Source organism: Anastrepha ludens, chromosome 2 (genome assembly GCF_028408465.1).
Source record: "Anastrepha ludens isolate Willacy chromosome 2, idAnaLude1.1, whole genome shotgun sequence".
Classification (NCBI taxonomy): domain Eukaryota; kingdom Metazoa; phylum Arthropoda; class Insecta; order Diptera; family Tephritidae; genus Anastrepha; species Anastrepha ludens.
In genome coordinates, this window is record NC_071498.1 from 34,347,715 (window position 1) to 34,368,691 (window position 20,977).

Genomic DNA, 20,977 nt, shown 5'->3' on the forward strand with positions numbered 1-20,977 from the left:
TGTGGTCGTTTCTAACTTTTTTCTACTCGTAATGAGAACTGCTTCTGTTTTTTGCCCTGCTAGCTGTAGTTTAACCGCCGTTAGCCATTGTTTGACCTTCGTTGTGGCCTCGCTGCAGATACTCTGAATCTGAGGGATTGTTTTGGCAACTATGGTTAACGCAATGCCGTCTGCGTATCCTATTATTTGCACTTCTCTCGGCATTGGGAGTTGCAGTACCCCATCATATAGTACATTCCATAGGATCGGGCCCAGCACAGATCCCTGCGGTACTCCGCCCGTCACTGCATATCTCTTAGGGCCTTCATCTGTATTGTACAGAAGTACTCTTTCCGACAGGTAACTGTTTATAACCCGTACTAAGTATGCTGGGGTTTTTTTTCCTTCAAGAGCCTTTATAATATGTGGCCAGTATGCCGAGTTGAAGGCGTTCTTGACATCCAGAGTGACAACTGCACAGTATTCTTTATCACCATGCATCCACCTGTCACCCTCAATAGCCTTACTTGCAATGTTTGTCACCCTCCTGACGGCATCGATGGTTGAACGACCTTTTCGGAAACCAAACTGATGTTCGGATAGTTCAGTCGGCGCTTTCTCCAGGTGCTGTTCCAGGCGTGTGCAGATTAGTTTCTCCAAGATTTTACCCATAGTATCTATCATGCAGAGTGGCCGATAAGAACTTGGGTCACCCGCTGGCTTATTTGGTTTCTGAAGTAGGACCAGTTGTTGTTTCTTCCGTACTTTCGGAAACGTGCCTTCATTTATACACTTGGTGAAGTGTTCTGCAAATGGCTTTGTGTTGCGCCTGATAGCGATCTTCAGCGCCTTGTTCGGAATTCCGTCAGGTCCTGGAGCCTTAGCATTGCCGAAACTTTCCGTTGCCAAAATCACCTCTGCTTCACTGATTGTGACACTGTTTTCTGCTGCGTGGCACTGGGTCTGGCTTGGTTGCATGTCTTGCTTTGGAAAGAGTGTCTGTACAATCTTTTCCAAAAGAATGGGGCAAGTTGGCGCCTGTCCTCTACCTCCTTTGACCTTGGCCATAACGAGTTTGTAGCCATCACCCCACGGGTTTTCGTCCACATTCTGGCACAGTTCTTTAAAGCTAGCTGCCTTGCTGCTTTTAATGGCTTTCTTTAATTGTTTCCGCTTCTTTTTATAGTTCTCGCGGAGCCTGTAGTGTTCTGCCAACCCATAGCTCCTTTGGGAAAGGCGCCTTGCTTTTTTGCATTCACTTCTTAGGGTGCTGATCTCCTCGTTCCACCAGTATACAGGCTTTCTGGAAGCGCTCTGTATTTTCCTGCTCATAGCGGCATCGCAAGCTCTGCTAACATATTTTACTAGCAGTTCCGCCTGTAGTTCCACATCGTTGGTGCTAGTTGGGTTCTTTTCTAGCATGATTTGGAACATTTCTTCATCAAGTGTCTCCACCCTCCAACCCTTATTCTGTTTTTTCTGTACGGTTTCTTTTCCATGCGAAAAGTCCACCGTAATGGCAAGGTGGTCACTGCCTGTGTGGTAGGTATGTGTGTATGTGTGTGCATGTGTTCCAAATAAATGTAGGAAAGGAAAAAAATCGTTTTATAAGATTTGCGTTATTTCCTCGAAATTGGACAATTGTAAGAAGCTATGAAACAATCTAAACTAAACTTATGCCGAAGTTCAATTTATTATACCACAGATTATTCGAAAAATCTTTCTCCGCAAAATGGTGGTATCAAAGAGCGCACTCCAATCGCTTTGCCAAACATTTTTCAGAAATCATGGTTTGTGTGAGCTTTTCATTCTTTTAAACCTGCTTCCAGAAAAGCCTTCTTCTAGCTGTCCGAGCACTAACGGATTTTCCAATTTCTTTCGAGGTCAGAAGAGGATCTTTTACGATTTTTTACAAGCTCGCGTATAACCTTTCGGCCTTCCCGCTCACTAGTAAGACGTTTTCCTCCAATTTTTGATTTATTATGGTGGGATTTTGTCGCTTTTTTTTGTCGGGACAACTAGCAAGTACAGTACTCAAACAAAATTAAGTCCATTGTTCTGCACCCGGATGCCCTTTTAATTTTCTCTAAATCTACTGGCGTTGTACTCCTGCCGAAGGTTAATTGGAAAGAAATGGGGATTGGAACCCAGAATGATACACTGGCTGTACACAACAGTGGTTAGGCCTATTATCTACTATAGTATTGTAATCTGGTGCAATGCCCTTGAGAAGAGTGTGAACATCAAAAAACTTGACAAGGTTCAAAGACCAGTATCTGTTCTCATAACTGGCGCGATGTCAACCATACCATCGAAAGCATTATATGCGACAATAAACTTCCTACATTTTCACTGGCAGTCGGGCGGCGATAAAATCTCTCACAAAACAGTCGAAAACCTTCAAGGTAGCCATGAAATGCCGCACATCTCTTAATGAGATGGCTGAGTCATTTCGCTTAAGGATAATATGGGTTCCTGGCCATCGCGATATTGAGGGTTTCTGCGTGCCGATGAACCAGCGAGACTCGGCACCAAGTTGACCGATGAGTACATAGACAATGACATTGGCATACCCTTACAAGCATGTAAGCTACTTCTCCTTGAAGAAATCGTAAGGAAAGCAAACGAAAGATGACGTAATGAAGCCACCTGCAAAATCGCCCGACTCTCAATGCTAAACGCGCAGAATCTTTTCCAAGCCAAAATAAGCCTTAGCACACTGATTTCAGTCATAACGGGACATTGTCTAATAGGTAGGCAAGCCCAAAGGATGGGTGTGCAAGCACATGAGTTCTGTAGAAGTTGTCTTGATGAGGAAGAGACAATCTTGCCCCTTCTGTGCCATTGTCCTGCTCTACCCAGACGGAGATTTGCTATTCTGGGCAGACAATTTTGTAACGAGTTGGAAGATCTCAGTTCTGCAGAAATAGGAGGTATTCTAAAATTTTTGAAAAGCACACATTGGTTTTAGGAGAAATAGGGAAAGCTCCCTACGCGGCATTACAATGGGCTATGAGCCCGAGTGTGTCCCACAGGACAACCGCTTCAACCTAACCTAAATCTACCCGACCTCCGAAGAAATCTGAGTAGACCTTGTGGTGCTAAGGGGCCAAGGTGGTCGTTTCTTAACACATTAGTGCCAAAGACCTCAAGCCTGACTCGGGCGAAGGCGGGGCAGGCACACAGAAAGTGGTCGGAGGATGAGACCTCCTTTTCACTAGCTGGGCAGAGTATACTGTCTGAGATGCCTACCTTTTCCATATGCTTCGCCCACAGAAAGTGGCCCGTCATCAGTGCAACCAGCTGTCTCCCTTCTGCTTAATGACAGGAGGATTTGCGACAGTCGTCCCTTGGGTTGTTTGTGAGAGAGATTCTGCGGAAGTTTTTGAACTTTTGCACTTTGGTGACGTCGTTTATATCAATAAGCTGCAATGGAACAATAAGCTGTATGCGCCTTAGGACGACATAGACACAGCGCAGCGAATAAAGATCCAACGGCTTTATTGGTCTGGTCATCTCGTCCGAATGGATACAAACGCTCTGACTCTGGAAGCTGTAACTTGCGATACCAGCTGGTGGTAGCAGAGGAAGAGGAAGACATCCTATGCATTGAGAAGAGCTTGGCTTCACTTGGTGTGGCTAACTGGCGCCGGTTAGCACGAGAAAGACACGACTTGCGCGGTTTGTTGAACTCGGCCAAAATCCCGCCAATCAAGAAGAAGAAGAAAACAATTTTAATCGGTTTAGGTTGAAGCAACCTATCTTTGATTACGATAGCTATGAACCTATTAGATTGTCGAAGTGTGTACGTTGCCTTTACTCTACTTTCTGAATAACAGAGCGGTTTGTAGCCAAGTATAGCATCTCAGTAATAGACCGTCTGCCTTTTTCGAAATAGCCTAGTTTCTTTGGGGTGATTCCGCATTAAAAAGAACAAAATTTCAGTCCGTCACAGCAGTGAATACGACCTTCGTTCACGGCGGCTTACCAGATACCTAATGACCGTAATTATGTGAAATTTTGATTTTTTTATCTTCAAGTATTTTATTTTTTTGCAATTATTAAACTATCCAACTCACTTGAAAATTACCCCGATACCGAGAATACATGGCACGTCCCTGATACGTTATGCCTTTTGCAGATAGATAATTAAATTAAGTATTTATTTTAGCATTCATGGAAGGTTTTGATATATTTTTCTCACCTCCATACGCGACCTGCAATAACTCATACGGGCTTATACGGGTACAGTTTTATATAGCTTTGAAAAATAGAATTTGGCTGTACGATAAATTCGTAGAACAAACCGGATTTTATACAAAACAAAAACCGCCAAAAAATTTGGAACCACATAAATATAATTCAAATTTAATACCATGCCGGTCTACTTAAGCAAAAGTCTGGCAGCGGGACTGGAGTGCCACTTTTACGCAAAAAATATATTAGCACCAAAATTTTATGTTAATGTACTTTCTGAACGGCGCGAACCAAATGCTTTTTGAAAATCAAAGCACGTAGCTAAGACTTCAAAATAGACCTATTTATTTCAAGCGGCATCAAAGAGACTGACAGCTTCGTATTAAATTACCCAGCTGATAACATCTGTAAGTGCCAATTAGAATAAAGCAAAAAACCTATTTACAGTCTTAATTATTGCTGAGGCGTAAAAACTCACAGCTAATAAAATCGCTCAACATACGCCAGCTGCATATAAAGCAGTTCAACAGATTACAATCAACCTAAGAGATTAACAAACTAATCACTTGTCAAAGCCAGCCCAACTATGGTAGCTTAGCTGAAACCCACTGGATGACAGCTGCTTGCAGCTCGTGCGCGTGGCTGTGTGTGACAAACGCAATTATACTTTTAATTGCTCTGTAAACTTTCTTTATAACGAAGAAATTTTTGTTGTTTTGTCTTTTTTGAGTTTTCTGATTTTTTGCAGTTCATTTGCCAATTAAATGACGAGGAAGTGCGTAGGCTGCGTGAATCAACTGCGAGAAATGCCTTAAGAGACAGACTATGCACCCAATGAACAAAAACTCCACTACTAAGTGGAAGTGGTCTCCGGGCGACGCGCTAAATTTGATCTCTCCTGCTAATATTGGGTATGGGAATAAGTTTTCGCTCTCGTAAAAGAAGTGTTGCTGCTGATACTATTTATTTTTGTCTGTGCTCTAGTAATATACATATTTACTGGAGATTTGATGGTGTATATGTGAGGTCTCAATCGCAGTAGTTGTCATTCGTTTGAAGCGTAAAGATCCGTTTTTATCTGTCGCCAAAAATGTCTACGTTCGTCAGGAAAAAAACAGCATTTGTGGGAAGTCATGCTTCATTACTACCTTTTAAAGAAAAGTGTAGCTGAAACGTGTCGTATATTGGTCAATATTTACAGCAGTCATGCTCGATCAAATACAACTGGTAAAGAGTGGTTTCGAGGCTTTCAAAGTGGCAATTTCGACGTGAGTGACAAAAATCGCGAGGGACACCGAAAAAAATCGAAGATACTCAACTACAACAATTATTCGATGAAGGAACATGTTGAACTCTTGATGATATGTCTAAAGAGTTGAATGTTGACAAATCAACCGTCAGTAAACGTATGCACGCGATGGGAATGGTCCAGAAAGCAGGTAAATAGGTGCCACATCAATTGAGGAGAGGGAGGGGAATATCGAGAGACGTTTGGTGACGTGTGAGATGCTTATTGAACGACAGAAAAGAAAAGGGCTTCTGCATCGCATCATCACTGGTGATGAAAAATTGATCTATTATGATAACCTTCTCATTCGGAACCCATCCTTAGGCAAATCTAACGCAGAAAGTGGCGATGGATAGGTCACACAGTGAGAAAACCACCAGATAGCATCACGAGAATGGCACTGGACTGGAACCCACAAAAGAGTAGAGATCGCGGACGACCAAAAAACGCTCGGAGAAGGTCGATGCTGCGCGAACAAGCAGATGCTGACATCGCATGAGACGGAGTCTCATGGGACAGAGTTTTGTCGAAACCCTATGCTCCCGAAAGCAGTGAACAAGGAAAAAATGGTAACCCTAAGCGTCGAAAATGTTGGAATCGGCCAGTTTAACCAGGTCCATTGACAGCGAAAAAAATATTCATGCTTTAAAGGTTATGTTGTGCATCTGGTGGGATCAGAAGGGTGTCGTCTATTATGAACTCCTTCAACTATCTGAAACCATCCCTCGCGATCGTTACCGACTGCAGCTAATGCGTGCTCGAGCTCTCAAAGAAAAGCGGCCGGAATGGGACGGTATACATGACAAACTGATTTTGCTGTATGACAACGCCAGGCCACACGTTGCTAATCGGTCCAGAAATATTTAGAGCGACTGAATTGGTAAATCTTGCCCCACCCGCCGTATTCCCTAAACGCTGCACCTTCAGATTGCCACCTGTTCCAATCAATGCAATCAGCCGTTATTGGAGAGCGGTTCACTTCTCACGAGAGCATCGCAAATTGGCTCAATGAATGGATCAAGTCAAGGGATATCGAATTTTTCGTCGAAGGAATCCGTATGCTGCCTGTAAGATGGATCAAAGTTGTAGCTTCCAATGGCACATATTTCACATAATTTCATATGTTATTTAATTGTTTGAGTAATTCGTAACTTTGGCTAAGAAAGGACGGAAACTTATTCACATACCCAATAAATAGTAAAATGGTAGAAAAAGCGTTTTTTAAAGAACTGTTGAACCTAGAGTGGTCTGCATTATAGTATCAAAACGCGTATCTAGTGCTACTTGTAGTGTACCCGTGGTACTATTCCCATCTAACTCACCTACCTGCCCTTAGAAAGTCTTCTCACCTAACCCAGACTAGGCTTCGAAGTAAAAATTTAGATATAGCACAAACTCTTAATGTAGGCGTAGGAGTCAAGGAGCTACTCGCCATGTTTACAAATACACGATAAAATGGAAAGGCTACCCAGGGTTAATGCGTGACTGCCACACCAGTGTGGGCATGAAATATCAATTGATAGAAGAGGTTTTTTTCTAATAGAGGTTGTCATGGAAACACTTCGAGCGTATTTCTGTTGTTCGGAAGCGCCATAAAATTGTAGGTCCTGCCATTTGTGGGAAATCATTAAAACGCCACGATAAAGGAGGAGGAGCCCGGCCAAATACCTAATACCAAATACCGGAGAAAATAGTTCGGTAGGATTCAACTTTTCCACAAGCCCGTCTAGTGTTATATACGATTGAAATGCTGCGTTGAAAGACGCATAAATAAGATTGATGCATTCGGGTTTACTGGGCATGAGCTGAATGTCCTACTCTATTATCTACAATAATGTTGGTTGTCTTCAGTTGTGTCATCGTAATTTTCTTTGCTGGTGTCAATTGCAATGTTCTTTTGCAACCATCTTCAGTTGCAAACTAAAAATGCTTATCTCGAACTGAAGCGATGTATCATCTTACACACATACACACTTACACACACGCATACAGTGGATGTGGCCGCAACAGATTCATAGGCGGCAAGTGAGTTGGCATTTTCCATGTCACAGCATGCAGCGGTCAACTCCATTTGCAACTGGCGCATGGCACAGGAAGCCGTGGGACGTTGCTGCGTTTACTTTGGCTTGTTGGCAGTAGCTGAGCCCCGGTATTGTGGCATTTCGTCGCAATAAGGCATTTGACACTATTTACCATTTGCAGAGCGTGACAAAGTGGATACTGACGCGGGCAGCTTACACTTCATTAAGTTTTTCAATTGCGAAATGGCTTGGAATGGCCATGGTGAGGAAGTTTCAAATCATTGCACTCTAAAAAGTGTTTGTCTGCACATACATACATACACACATACATCCATAAGTATTACATCTATTCGTGCGCGGTGACACGCGCTCATGAGGCACATTCGCACTCGCAGATATCGTTGCAGCAGCAGCCGCTTGTTCGTCTTCCAAAATATAAAAAAAAGTAGAATCGAAAAGCGGATAAACATTTATCACTGTTTCTTACGTCTCGACGGTCTAAAGTACAAATTCAATTAAAATCACTTTTCTGCTGCCGCATTGTCGCGTCTTTAATCCTATAAGTCATAAATTATTTGATTGAAAGCCGCAACAGCAAAAACAAATCACTGTTTTTGCAGGAAATTTTATCAGCAAAGCCTGGGACTGCACATCGCGTGGCTGCCACAAGTGCTACTCTCTGCAACCAACTGCGGTGCCACATTACTTCGATGTTGTTGTTGCACTACATAGCATCACTTGCCTGGAGGTGTCACTTACTTAAGGAGCTCTTTAAATGCTGATAATGAAGTAAGAATTTTAAATTTATGGCAATTTAAGTGCTTTTGGAATTTGCCACATTTCTCCACTTCCAGCCCAGCTTCTTCAGCTTCTTCCACACACATATGTATTTATGTATGTATAGGTATTTATGAATTAACCAGAGTGTCTGTTTTAATTATGGGAATAGTTAAAAATGTTTCACTTGCGCACAACTCGAGTATGTGGCCGATGTAGCCGATGTGGTCGATGTGGGCAGTGTGGCAAGTTCTGACACTGTCGTCTGCAATTTAGTTTGTCACTTGCACTGGCAACAACAACAAAAGCGAAGGAAATGCTGTCAATTAACGGGAAATCGCTTTGTTTGCAAGCAAATTGCCAGCAATGAAATAAATTTTGAATGCATCGTAAAGAAGTCAAATGTGGCAGAGGCAAGCCATTAGACTAATGGTAATGAAGATGATATTTTTGTTGTCGTAATGCATGGGTTGTCCTAGAATGCAGTAAAGGCTGGTTTTATGTATTTCATGACATGAAAAGTTATACCTTTTAAGCAATTATCAGGCAAGGTGGCGCAAAATTAATCATACAATCGGAGTATTTATACTTATATTTTTTGCAAAGGCGTCATACGGCAATCATATTTGACATTTGTCAAGTAAGACAGCTGTAGTATACAAACAGACAAACACGGGAGCGCGTAAAGGTCACTCAAACTTATTTTGGTTTTTTTTATTTAGTAAAAATTTTATTCAAAAACAAAGTTGGCTGATTAATTTTGTGCCACTTGCATATGTATATATGACAATTTTTTCAATCAAAATCAAGAAACATATGTAGGTATTGCCATTCGATACAGGATAAAGAAGTAAATAGCGAATGGGTCTGGCAGTGAACGAGAAGAAAACGTAGTACCTCCTGTCATCAAAGGAACAGTCGGGGCACTCACGTATTGCCACCCATGCCACTGTTGCCACTTATGATTTCGAGGTTGTAAAAGACTTCGTTTGTTTAAGAACCATCATTAAAATCGATAATAATGTCAGCCTTGAAATCCAACGAAGAATCTCTCCTGCCCACAAATGCCACTTTTGGACTAAGTAGGCAATGTAGTAGTACAGCCCTCTTTCCACGAACAAAAGTAACACACGATGGCAAAATCCGATTAGGCGTCCCTTGGAGTGTTTGAGAGAAAGATTCTGCGGAAGATTTTTGGACCTTTGCACATTGGTGACGGCGAGTATTGTAGGTGGTGGAACAATGGGCTGTAAGATCTTCGATGACATAGACGTGGCGCAGCGAATTAAGATGCAGCGTCTACCAGCTGATGATAGCAGAGCAAGGAGGAGGTCTCCTCTGCGTTGGAAAGATCAGGTGGCTTCAACTGGTGTGTCAAACTGACGCAGGTTAGCACGTGATAGAAACGACTGACGCGCTTTTTTAAACTCGACGGAAATCGGGTAAGCGGTTATCGCAAAAATCAAGAATAAGAAGAAAGTATTGTCATGAAAGTTTTTCTTTACCAAGGAGAAGGGAAGGGACCGCATTAGCTCTATTATTTGGTCATGCTGTCGCAGTGGGCGACAATGAATCTTTGGCAACTTCTCATCCTATATTTTGTTCACATTATAATATTCGATGCTTAGGTGATGCCTCAAGTGAAAATTTGATTCGCGAACATTCTAGGTAACAAGTTCGATGGCAAAACAATGCACGGCCGGGGCCAGCCGGATATCTAGAACAAATGAATATAATGAACTCATCACCACAAGCTTGCGCGATAATCTGCGTCAATCCGTGTGCAAGAAAGCGGCTGCCCTGGGACTTCCAAAAACTATTGTGTATGAAATGTTGGGGAAGAATCTCTGACTTCACCCCTTCAAAATTCAAATCGTGCAAGCGCTTAAAACTTTCTGCGTGGCAATATTGAAGCGATTTCGTACGGTAAACATTATTTTTTTGGAGTGATGAAGCCCATTTTCACTTAAATGGAAGTTTTGCCTTAAGCACAGAATCCCATCAACAGCCGCTTCATAACTCCAAAGTGACAGTTTGGCGTGCATAATGAAGCAATGGAGTAATTCGACCATAGTTTTTTGAAAATCGGCGAGGGTACGAAAGCTCTGCGGACGGGGTCTCTTATCAGCGCATGCTGAGCGATTATTTTCTGCCAATGAGGGAACAGCCTTCCTTCAGTACACATATGTAGTTTCAGATAACTCAGCGACCATCTCAGCACTGAAAGAAAATATCTTTTGCGAGGTTAATGGCATTCCGACATCACTTCTTAAGCGAGTTATTTAAGAACACAAGAAAAATTGTTTCGTCTGATCATCCGATAATGTTGAGACGCAGCTCATCTGTAGGTAAATAAATCCTTTCGTGCCTGAATAGCTCAATTGATTGTATAGCCTTTTAATGCTCCGTTTTCAAGAACCTGCTTGTGCAGAATATCAGAATGTAGTGTCTGTCCACAGGATAGTGGTGGCTACAGCGGGCATCTGTCTTGTGTCAAGCGGCTCGCTATGTAAACGTGCATAAATGGCATGTCCATAGGCCAATTACTAGCTATATGATATCAAAGGCAGCAGCCCTACCATTGGACTAGAAAACCTGGGTTAATCCCCTTTCTTTCCGATAAAAAATCGATTACTGAAACCGGAAGCAAAGTAAAGCTGACTCTACGCTCCAACCGGAGCTAAAGGAAGTTATATGGTATAAGTATATACTTATATATATAAAGAATTTGAAATGTAAATCTTGGCTTCATTTGGTCCTTTGAATCGATTTATATCGAAGATATGAGGTAGAAAAATCAAAGCGAGAATCACTAGGGAGTTGATAGAGCCAATAAAAAGGCAGTATATTTCACATTTCAAAGTTTCAAGTCTTTGAATTTTCCTTTATTGCGTATTTCATTTTCCTTTTCCTTATTTTTATTTTTCTTTTTAATATTATACTTTATTTATTTTTATATCCACTTTTCTTAGCCCTAGAGAACTAATGCAAACGCAACGAAACGCAAACGCTAATTTTTAGCCGATTCGGCTATCAGTTATGTAACGCTGATTTTTTCTCTTCTTAAGCATCGATCATCAACAAAAGTTTAACTTATTTTTATTTGTTCCAAGTGTAATGAAATAAAAGTTTTGCCCTTTTTTACTACTGCAAATTTAAAAAATCATTTTTAAAAAATACTTTTACAGAAAACTTTTTTCGGGAAAATAAATAAACATAAATTCATCAAAAACAAAACAAAATACATTAACAAAATATATAGCATTCAAAATATTACGTTTTTCGTATTAAGAGCAATTTTTACAGACTTCAACTTTGTGCTCATACATATGCTCTTATTGTACTGCGCATATGTAAACTTTGTTTTTATAAAATCGTCTGTTAAACCATTTTCAAACTCATTTTTCCATGCTGAAAAGCAAAAGCACAAAAAACACAAGCTCTTTACCGCTAACGCGAGAACAAAACACTGCTAAAAAGAAGGTTGAAAGTTACGTAAATGTTAATTATTAGTCGCATCAACTTCGACACGAGTCTCATAAGTATGAAACAGCAACACTTTCAGCAAGAACAATAACAAGATAACATCGGCAATTGAGATTACACGATATTTGAAAGCCATCGACAGTGTGAAGGAAATACGAAATGCTACGAAATATAAACTCTGTTAAACGAATCGGCTAATATCAGTACTCTAGAGTACTAAATTTCATTTCAAAAGCAGCAACACATATTAAAATTGTATGAATATAAATGATTACATTGCACATATAAGTATGTATGGATGTAATTAGATAAATACTTTTATAAATTTGTATTTCTTATGACTACTACTTACTCGTAAATATAAATAGAAAAATATATTTTTCTGTATCTACATACGTAAATATAAAATCAAATGGCACACAGAAAATTGTTTGTCTTAATTGCAGAGACGAGCAAAAATCCAATTGCAAACAAGTACGGCGCTTTCACTTTTACAAAACACATTTCGAAGAAAACCGTTCAGCTTAACATTGTTTATATTTATTGTTGCTTTTGCTAATTTTCTAAGCTGTATGCAAAATCTCTAATGGCTATCAATCAACAGAGCACTGAGAGCACAACGAGTATGTATGTATGTACATATTTACGTAAGAGCATCAACACTGGCCGTAATAATTAACACTAGAACTACGAACCGGTCAAAATGACCGGTTGGAACATTTATTTCCCATTTCCTCTTAAATATTCCAATTACATTTTTTTCGATAATGTCATGATTTTTATTAAATTTGTGTATAGAATAATATTATACAATAGATTATTTTGTTCTTACGCTTCCAATTTTCAGAGTTAACTATGTGTTATACCTAAATATACGAACCGGTCATTTTGATCGGTCATAAAAATATCATGAATACTTTTTGTATATTCTTGAAATATTCTTTTTGAATATGGAAAATTCCCGGAATTCAAAGATTTTGCGTTTTCCATATATTATGCGCAAATTTGTATAACTTTAATATGGTATATACAGTTATACTAAATCCGTAATATGAATACAATTTGTACAGTCAGTCTGTAACCCCTATACTGATAAGTTATCATAAATCGTAGCATATAAACATTTCAATTTAGTATTCTTACTTACCGAGTATAGTTGCAAATGACAATAAATTGAATATTTTTTATATTTCTTTATAATCTCACATTATTCTTGCATACATTGTAAGTGGTTTCTGATTGAATATTTTTTTCATTATTAGAAAGGGAAATAAAATTATAGTTTTCAGTTAGAAGTTATTACCCTGAAAATGGCGTCACATTCGAAAAAAAACAAAATTTCTTGAAGATATAACAAATATATCCGAAGATATATCCGAAGTTGTCTGCAAATCAACAAATATTTCAGCGGTCCAGTTTGATAAAGAGAAAGTCTATGTATCCAGTGATAGTGAAGAGGAGAACATACTCAAGGTATGTAAAAGAAAAAGTGTAAGATTTCCGTCCTATTCCGATGAGAGTGAAGATCAGCAAACTGAAATTGCTAATGGAACTATTTGGAATGAAATCAAAGCTGGATCCTATCCAGGGAGAAAATCAAAACATACCATTTTCAAACAAAAAGTAGGATCTACAGGATATGCAAAAAAAAAAATTGTAAATAATGTTGTGAGTAGTGCTTTGTCATTACTAATTAATCGTGATATTTATTATACATCATATCATAACATGCACAAAACAAGAAGGTTTACGAGTTACTGGTGAAGAATTGGATTTATCAGAAGAAAAATTCAACGCTTTTCTGGCCATTTTATTTGCGCGTGGCGCTTATGAAGCCAATAACTTAAAATTATCTTATTTATGTTTTTTATGTTATGTAATTACAATAAATGAATAAAATATGTTTCTTTTGCTTGAAAATTTAATTATCTTATGAATTTTTAGTTTTATTTCTAAATTTCTACTGTTTTGGGTAGTTAAACAAAAAAACCGGTCAAAATGACCGGTTAGTTGAAATAGGTATATGGTAAATCTTCGTAGTTCTAGTGTTAAGTGGCTTCGATTTACGAGTGTAGTAAAACTAAACTCAATGGTTGGTCACATTCCTCGTTCTGGTCGTGAAGCATGCATTGGAGTCATACAGTTTTTAGAGTGAGGGTGAGCACATGGTAAAGCTTGCTTTAATTTAGTATTGTTCTTCCAAAAAATAATACTTAACTTGAAAAAATTCATAAAGATCAAAGTTATTGCATTGAATTGGCGGTCTTCAAGAGCTAAGGTGCTCTACATAACGGATGATCGGCTCTAAGAAAGCACTCACTACGGGGTCTCTGTGTGGTGATGGCTAACTTCGCAAAATAAGGTATTAAACGGCAAGCTGAAAAGGGTGGAAAGGGCAGCTCTATGCTTACACAGGAGTGCTGCCTTCCACAGTAAAATTAAGGCTATTCACCCAGTATTAGTGGCTCAGTTCCCTGGTGGCTCAAGGCTTAGTAGTGCGGTCATCAGTGGTACTCACTCACAAGCGCTGCAGCGGAACCCGGTCTACTGCTACCTGACCACCACCGAGTCTTTCAAGCTGATTTATTATTTATAAAAGAAGCTGATTTGATGTCAGGGACTCGTTCGGGGTACACAATCGATCACCAACTACTCTGACAGACAAACTGCCATTAAATCTCTACAGGGCAATAATACTTCCTCTAAACTAGCAATTGAATGCAGGTCTACCTTAGCAGAGATAAATTTCTGGAAATTGCAGCGCGGATGAGCTGGCTAAGAGCGGAGCAGATCTTAAACCAGTCAGCTTCGCTCAGTATGTGGGCATTCTTTATTCTCAAGTAAGCCTTGCTTCCGGTTGCCCCCCTCTCGTTCCAAAAAATTATCAAAATTATAAGAAAAAGTAAAAAATTAAAAAAAAAGAAAAATGCCTTACACCTAAAACAAAAGTTAAAATAAAATAAATTAATAGAAAAAATGACAAAAATGAAAAAAAAATTGTGTTTTTAATTAGTATTGTATTAACATGGTTTCTAATAGCAGTCGCCCCTCGGTAGGCAATGACAAACCTTCGAGTGTATTTCTGTCAAGAAAAATTTTCTTAAAACTGTTGGTGCCTCCATTTGTGGAATAATATCAAGACGCACACCACAAATAGGAGGAGGAGCTCAGCCAAACACCTAACTGAAGTGAACGCGCCAATTATTTACACATTTAATATTTTTTTAATTTCATTGCATTTATTTTTATTTACTAAACAACTCAACCTACCAAAAAGCAAACAAATCAGAACACATTGACGTTTTAGTGATCGATGAATCGGCTCTTCGATTACTTTTCGATAAGACTTAGAATTGACAACGATTTATTACTTATTTAGATTTAGATTTTTATAAATGACGTCGCTTATTTTTAATTTACTCTTCAGATTTTACAAGGCAAAATTAATTAAATTGAGCATAACACTGTGTAACAAAGCGAAAAAAAATTGAGTCCCTGGAGTCTCGTAGTACTTTTCTGATGGGCTATGGAATATAGGAAGACACTAGTTTTACAAAATATTTTTATCAAAAATTATTTTTTTATTTTATGTCAACTCAAAGTTTGCAGTTCTAATTGTATTTGAAAATCTGAAACACCATGGATAAATCGTCACCATAACTCACCAAAATTACCATATCTAAAATCATCCAAAACTATTTCAAATATTTATTAACTCTTAACGGCCGAGAGCTTTTTAACACACTTTTATTAGGTCGGGTTGTATGTATGTATGTATGTATGTATGTATGTATGTATGTATGTATGTAACGGAATCTTTGAGCTTAATTTTCACTGGCTTCTAAAAATCTGATCGACTTGAAATTTTGCACACCTATCAAGGACCGATGACAATGCAATAATTTGATAAAAGTTTTCCATTATCCTTATTAGGATTGCCAGGATTAATATTTTCTTTTTTTACCTGTGGGCAAAAAGTAAGGTGAATTTGGATGTAAAATGAAAAATCTTTATTTATTCTTGTACATCAATTTCATCCTCTTCAAAATAATCCCCCTCGATGAAATACACTTATGCCAACGATTTTTCCAATCCCCGAAACATGCCAAATAGTCCATTTCCGGTATAGCCATCAGCACCTTCTTCGATTCAGCTTCTATCTCCTCAATCGACTCGAAACGCGTTCCCCGGAGTGGCCTCTTGAGTTTTGGGAATAGCCAGAAGTCACACGGAGCCAAATCAGGCGAATACGGTGGTTGCGGAACGATATGCGTGGAATATTTGGCGAAATGGTCATGAAGAACGAGTGCAGTGTGAGACGGTGCATTATCATGATGCAAAAACCAAGAGTTGTTGGCCCATAATTCTAGTCTTTTTAGATGAATTGCTTCACGTAAACGACGTATAACGCTCAAACAATATTCCTTATTAACAGTTTGGCCAGGTGGAAGGAATCCATAGTGCACCACACCACGAAAATCGAAAAAAACTGGCCAATGGAGTGGGGTAGCCGTTTCTCAGGCTCCCTCCACGAAATAAGTTCTTCATCCCGATTACTTCTTTATCACGGCCGATAACTGCATAGCTTTAGACTCACAGTCGATAAGAAAGGAATTAAATATAACACGAATATATCGAATCATTAATTAACTGACTGCAATGAAAACAATAATTTTCATTCATAATAAAAAATAGTTAAAAAAAAAACTAAAAAACACGCTATTTTGCTAATCGAACTAAAAAGTAGAAAATAAAAAATAGTTTAAAAAAACTAAAAAAACACGCTTTTATTGCCAATCGAACTAAAAAGTATAAAATAAATTTTAATGACAAAGAGACCTATAATGAAGTAATAGCACTTGAAGGATCAGTCATAGTCAACTACCTCAGAACAGAATTATAACAAAAATTAAGATACAAATAGAATAATTCAAATTCGAGTTAAAAGCGTGGGATGCATTTTGCTTCACTTTCATAACCTTCTGTACATAGGTAGTTGCCAATAGAATGATTGTAATATTGACTATATCAAATACGACGATGATGATTTTGAAATGCTGCCCATGTCTTTAGCTTTCATTTGAGCTGTCGAACATAAAAGTCCGTTAACCCTTTTTGTTTTATAAGCAAAACTCTACACACATCGTGATTTCTATGTTTCTGTTTATTTTCTTGTTTTTTGTATTTTTCTTTTCTTTTATATTTTTCTTTTTTTTTACATTTTTCTTTTTATTTTCATACTAAACCAAATTGAATGACTTTTGCTATTTATTATTTAATTTTTGGTCACAATTTTAATTTTAAAATTAGCTGTTTGGATTAGATTTATGAATTTGATTTTTAATTTCATTTGAATTTGATTGAATTTTGAAAAAAAAAGAATTTGATAAAATGAATACAATTTTTAATTTTGTAATTTAATGCTTTTTGATGCAATATTAAAGACTTAATCTTACAGATACAGCGTAATTTACCAAATAAGTTATATTAGATAAATTAGTTAAAATAAATTGTACTGATGCATTTTTAATTCATAAATATTATTTCCTTAAAAGTTATCTTAAATAAAATTAAAAAAAAAAAAACAAATACTAGGAGACCCCAGTAACTAAAATATTTTTTAATTTTGTTGCTCTGTGTAATTTATCAATAAATTTAAGGTTCATAAAAAATGCGATAACGTGGTCATACCGCCGTGTCAACATGTCAAGGAAAGAAGAATGTGAGGAAACTTGCGTCAACTATCGAAACATTGTCAAAATTTAGTAAATTTAATTGCATTTTCTTCTGACGGCTTTAAAAATCCAAAATAAATAATGCTGAGGCATTCATGTATAAGTTAGTGCTGAAACCCTACGATAAAGCTCTACAAGTGCAGTTTTCAGCACCACTACAAACATTAAAATGCGAATTGAACGAAACTATCCCGTCTAACCCTAAACTACTCTTTTATGTGGAATAAATCTTCTTTTATCGAAGGTATTAAGTCATGAGCTATTCCTTAGAGCTCTAAAAGCGATTTTTTATTCTATGCAGAGGAGCAAAAAGGCGTCTAGTTGTCTGAAGTTGTCTAAAAAATTGTTCCAAAAAGACTCTAAATTCGATACATTTTTTGACATATTTTCAGAAAATTTCGGAACTCTTTTGAAATTTTATTTTAACTTTTCTAGCAGACGTTCTGAAGTCATATCTGAAAATTTTCTTCATACTTTTTTGTTGTTTTTTAACTCTATTTTAATGGAATTAAAATACATTCTTTCATATTTAAATTTGAATTAATTTTTTTTTTCTATATTATTTGTTGCACGTTTGGCGGTCTCATGCATTTTATCCATATACAAAAGCTTTTGAGCACACATTTGGAAGAAAATGCATAACACCGTCAATCAAAAAATAATATCAAAAATCAGCAGAAATTTCGAGCTATTTCAAACTGGCATAATGAAAAATGAACACGAAAAATATTGGTCGAGCGAAAATCGTTATAACATCAAATTTATATAAGCGATTAAAACATTTTTTTTTCTATTTTCTTCTTTATTAAGCGTACTATGCTAAACAAAAAACTCATATCTACTCTCTTTGTTGTAAACAAAATGGCGCAATTTAGATTTGACTTCTCTCACTAGGCGATGGACATCAGGTTTTGTTACGGTATCTGCCGCTCTCTGCCAATTCATTTTAAGCTGCTGCTCATTTTTAGTTTCTCTTTTCATTGTTAGCAATTTTCTTTTAACATTTGCTTTATATTTTCCAATGGATCGCAATTGTGGACTGTATAATGAGTTGTGGTCCTTTTGAACAATATTTATCCCGTCATTTTCATACAATGCTAAATTAGGCCAAAACAGAACTGAATCTTTATGTTGTTTTATGAATAGCAACAAATGTTTTTGGAAACACTCCTTCAAGTAGTTTTTTTGATTTAGTGCCCGTGGCAATGAATGTTTTGCTTTTCATACCACACTGACAGATGGCTTGCTAAATCAAATATTTTTAGGGAAGTTGTCCAACATTTTTAGCTTACAGTCACTTGAGGCTACTCCTCTCTTTGTTGCAGTATTAAACTCAGCGCCCTGAATCTGCTAAAAGCCTGCTCTGGCATATGTTTCATCGTCTATAACCAGGATGTCTTGACTGTATAATTTTCGCGCACGTGCTTTAGCACTCTTATTTGGTTTATCATTTCAATTGAATCCAAAAATCTTTTTATATTTTTGTAAACTTTAACTTTCGTGCACTTTTCGACATAACCTTCCGCATACGGACCGGTTTTTCACCAAGAAAAGCTGTTTTTCTTTCACTTCCAGGCCTTTGCTCAACCGACAAGGTTTAACACCTAAGTTACCGCACTTTTCGGACAATTTAAAGTTTTTGCTGTGGCATGTGCGTCAAATTACCATTTTCTTGCTTTTTTGCGCACAATTTTCTCCGCAAGTTCGCACTTAACCGAACACATTTTGACGAATACGTGGAAGTTACAAAATGTAAATACGTCAAATTAATAATGAGAACAAGCACAATTAATTTACATACATAGTACTTATTTTTTTTTAATTTATAGTTGGTTTTACGCAAGCAATGATTAAATACAATGGACCAGTCTTTTTTCGTGCCCCTATTTTACTTTACTCAAATTTTTTCTAAAAATTTTCTAAAAATTAATACAAAATTTGAAATATTGATGAAAATTTCTTTACTTTTTTTTTTATTTTGTCGCACAAACTTTGTGTTTATACAAAATAAAGAAAATTAAATAAAAAATAAATAGTAGAAACTTTGCAATATTTCGCGTTGCTATTAGTGCGAACACAGGTGTACAGGCGTTTATATAGATTTGTTTACTTACAAAATACTCACAATTTCTAGAACATCTGCTGTCCTCACGTATGTCTGCAAAATACACAATGAATTATCGCGTTTTTTTTTAATTCTCCGCACAGAGCCCACTTGCAATACAATTCCAAACTGTAAATAAACAAGAGCAAAGGGATAAAAGTCAATCACTGTCATCTGGCCATGTCTCAACAATGGTCAAAAGTAAAATAAAAATCTGAATGTGCAAATGTATTACCAAATGTCCCTGCATTGAATTCCGCTGGTTCTAAACTGTTGTATTTAGTGCTTTTCTGGTGAATTTGTAACTGAGACAAAAAAAAATTGTTAGGGGGCAACAATACTCGGTGTTCCCAAACGGTCCCCCATCTAAGTACTAACCGCGCCCGACGCCGCTTAATTTCGGTGATCGGACGATAACCGACGTCTTCAGCGTGGTATGGCCGTTGACAACTGAGTCTAATTCGGCTCAGTTTTTTCCTTGGAAATATTTTAAGATATTTTAAAACCTCTCCAAGGAGGGGGAGCTATTTCATTTTAAGAAACGAGTATTTTAATAAGAACAAATTATGCCATATTTAGAATATAACGATTTGTATAATTTAGAGATTATTGCTTTTTAGACTTGGCGATACTACAACCATAGTTTTAATTGAATTCTTTATATACAAGATGGCAAAAAATGAATTAATTTTTCAATATAAATAAAAACAATAAGTAATACAAAATGATTTTGAGTGACGGAAATCTTTATTTTAACTTCTACGTGCTCCACCATTGCTTGTCTGTTTGTATATTGCACCTGCATTGCATTGCTGCCATGAAAAAGCTCTTCAGATAAAACCATCTGCCATTTTCTCCTCAAGGTATTACGTATTCCACATAAATAAAATTTCGTTTATTATTATATGAAGAAAATAAGCAAGACAGTCACAATCATAAAAAAATCATAAAAAATTAGCAGCATTTTTTTAGCAACTTGAAACTTGCAATTCAATACACTAAAACTTAATAGGCTATAAAACTACATAGCAACCAACCAACTACATACCAATTAAAAAACATGGAATTGTGTTGAAAGGATTGTACAATTTTTATAATTTTTTTATTGAAGTTTGAAATTTGGTTATATAATTTTTGTCAACCATGAGTTATACTGTTACTGTTATACTGTTAAGATATAAATGAAAGAAAAATCTCCAACACATATTCACTTAGTCGGGGAATGCCTAGCTGCTCCTCCGACCGCATTTGATTACTGCATGATATGAAGCTCATTTGGGTTCCTGGTAACTGCGATATTGCGAAAAACTACTGAGTGAATGAGCTAGCTAGTCAGGCGACCCTCGAGGTGGTTTCTCGCCCAATGAGATTCCCTCTTTACGGCTAACAA

The 20,977-nt window shown here is 37.3% G+C and overlaps 1 protein-coding gene and 1 pseudogene across 8 annotated transcripts in view; both read right to left on the reverse strand.

Annotated features, from left to right (window-relative positions):
• Window positions 1-20,977, reverse strand: part of LOC128868298 (extracellular sulfatase SULF-1 homolog) — a 283,028-nt gene that overhangs the window by 37,916 nt on the left and 224,135 nt on the right. Inside the window, exons 1-2 of one of the 8 annotated variants that reach the window (XM_054110243.1) lie at window positions 14,817-15,027; window positions 12,896-12,983 (exon numbers count right to left, since the gene is read on the reverse strand). The gene's annotated coding sequence lies outside the window, so the exon portion shown is untranslated. Of the gene's footprint in view, window positions 1-12,100; window positions 12,364-12,895; window positions 13,345-14,816; window positions 15,028-19,597; window positions 19,717-20,977 lie in introns of those variants that run through there. The other 7 variants (XM_054110223.1, XM_054110233.1, XM_054110267.1 and 4 more) reach the window with 7 other exon arrangements.
• LOC128856150 (5S ribosomal RNA) lies at window positions 19,917-20,035 on the reverse strand (annotated as a pseudogene).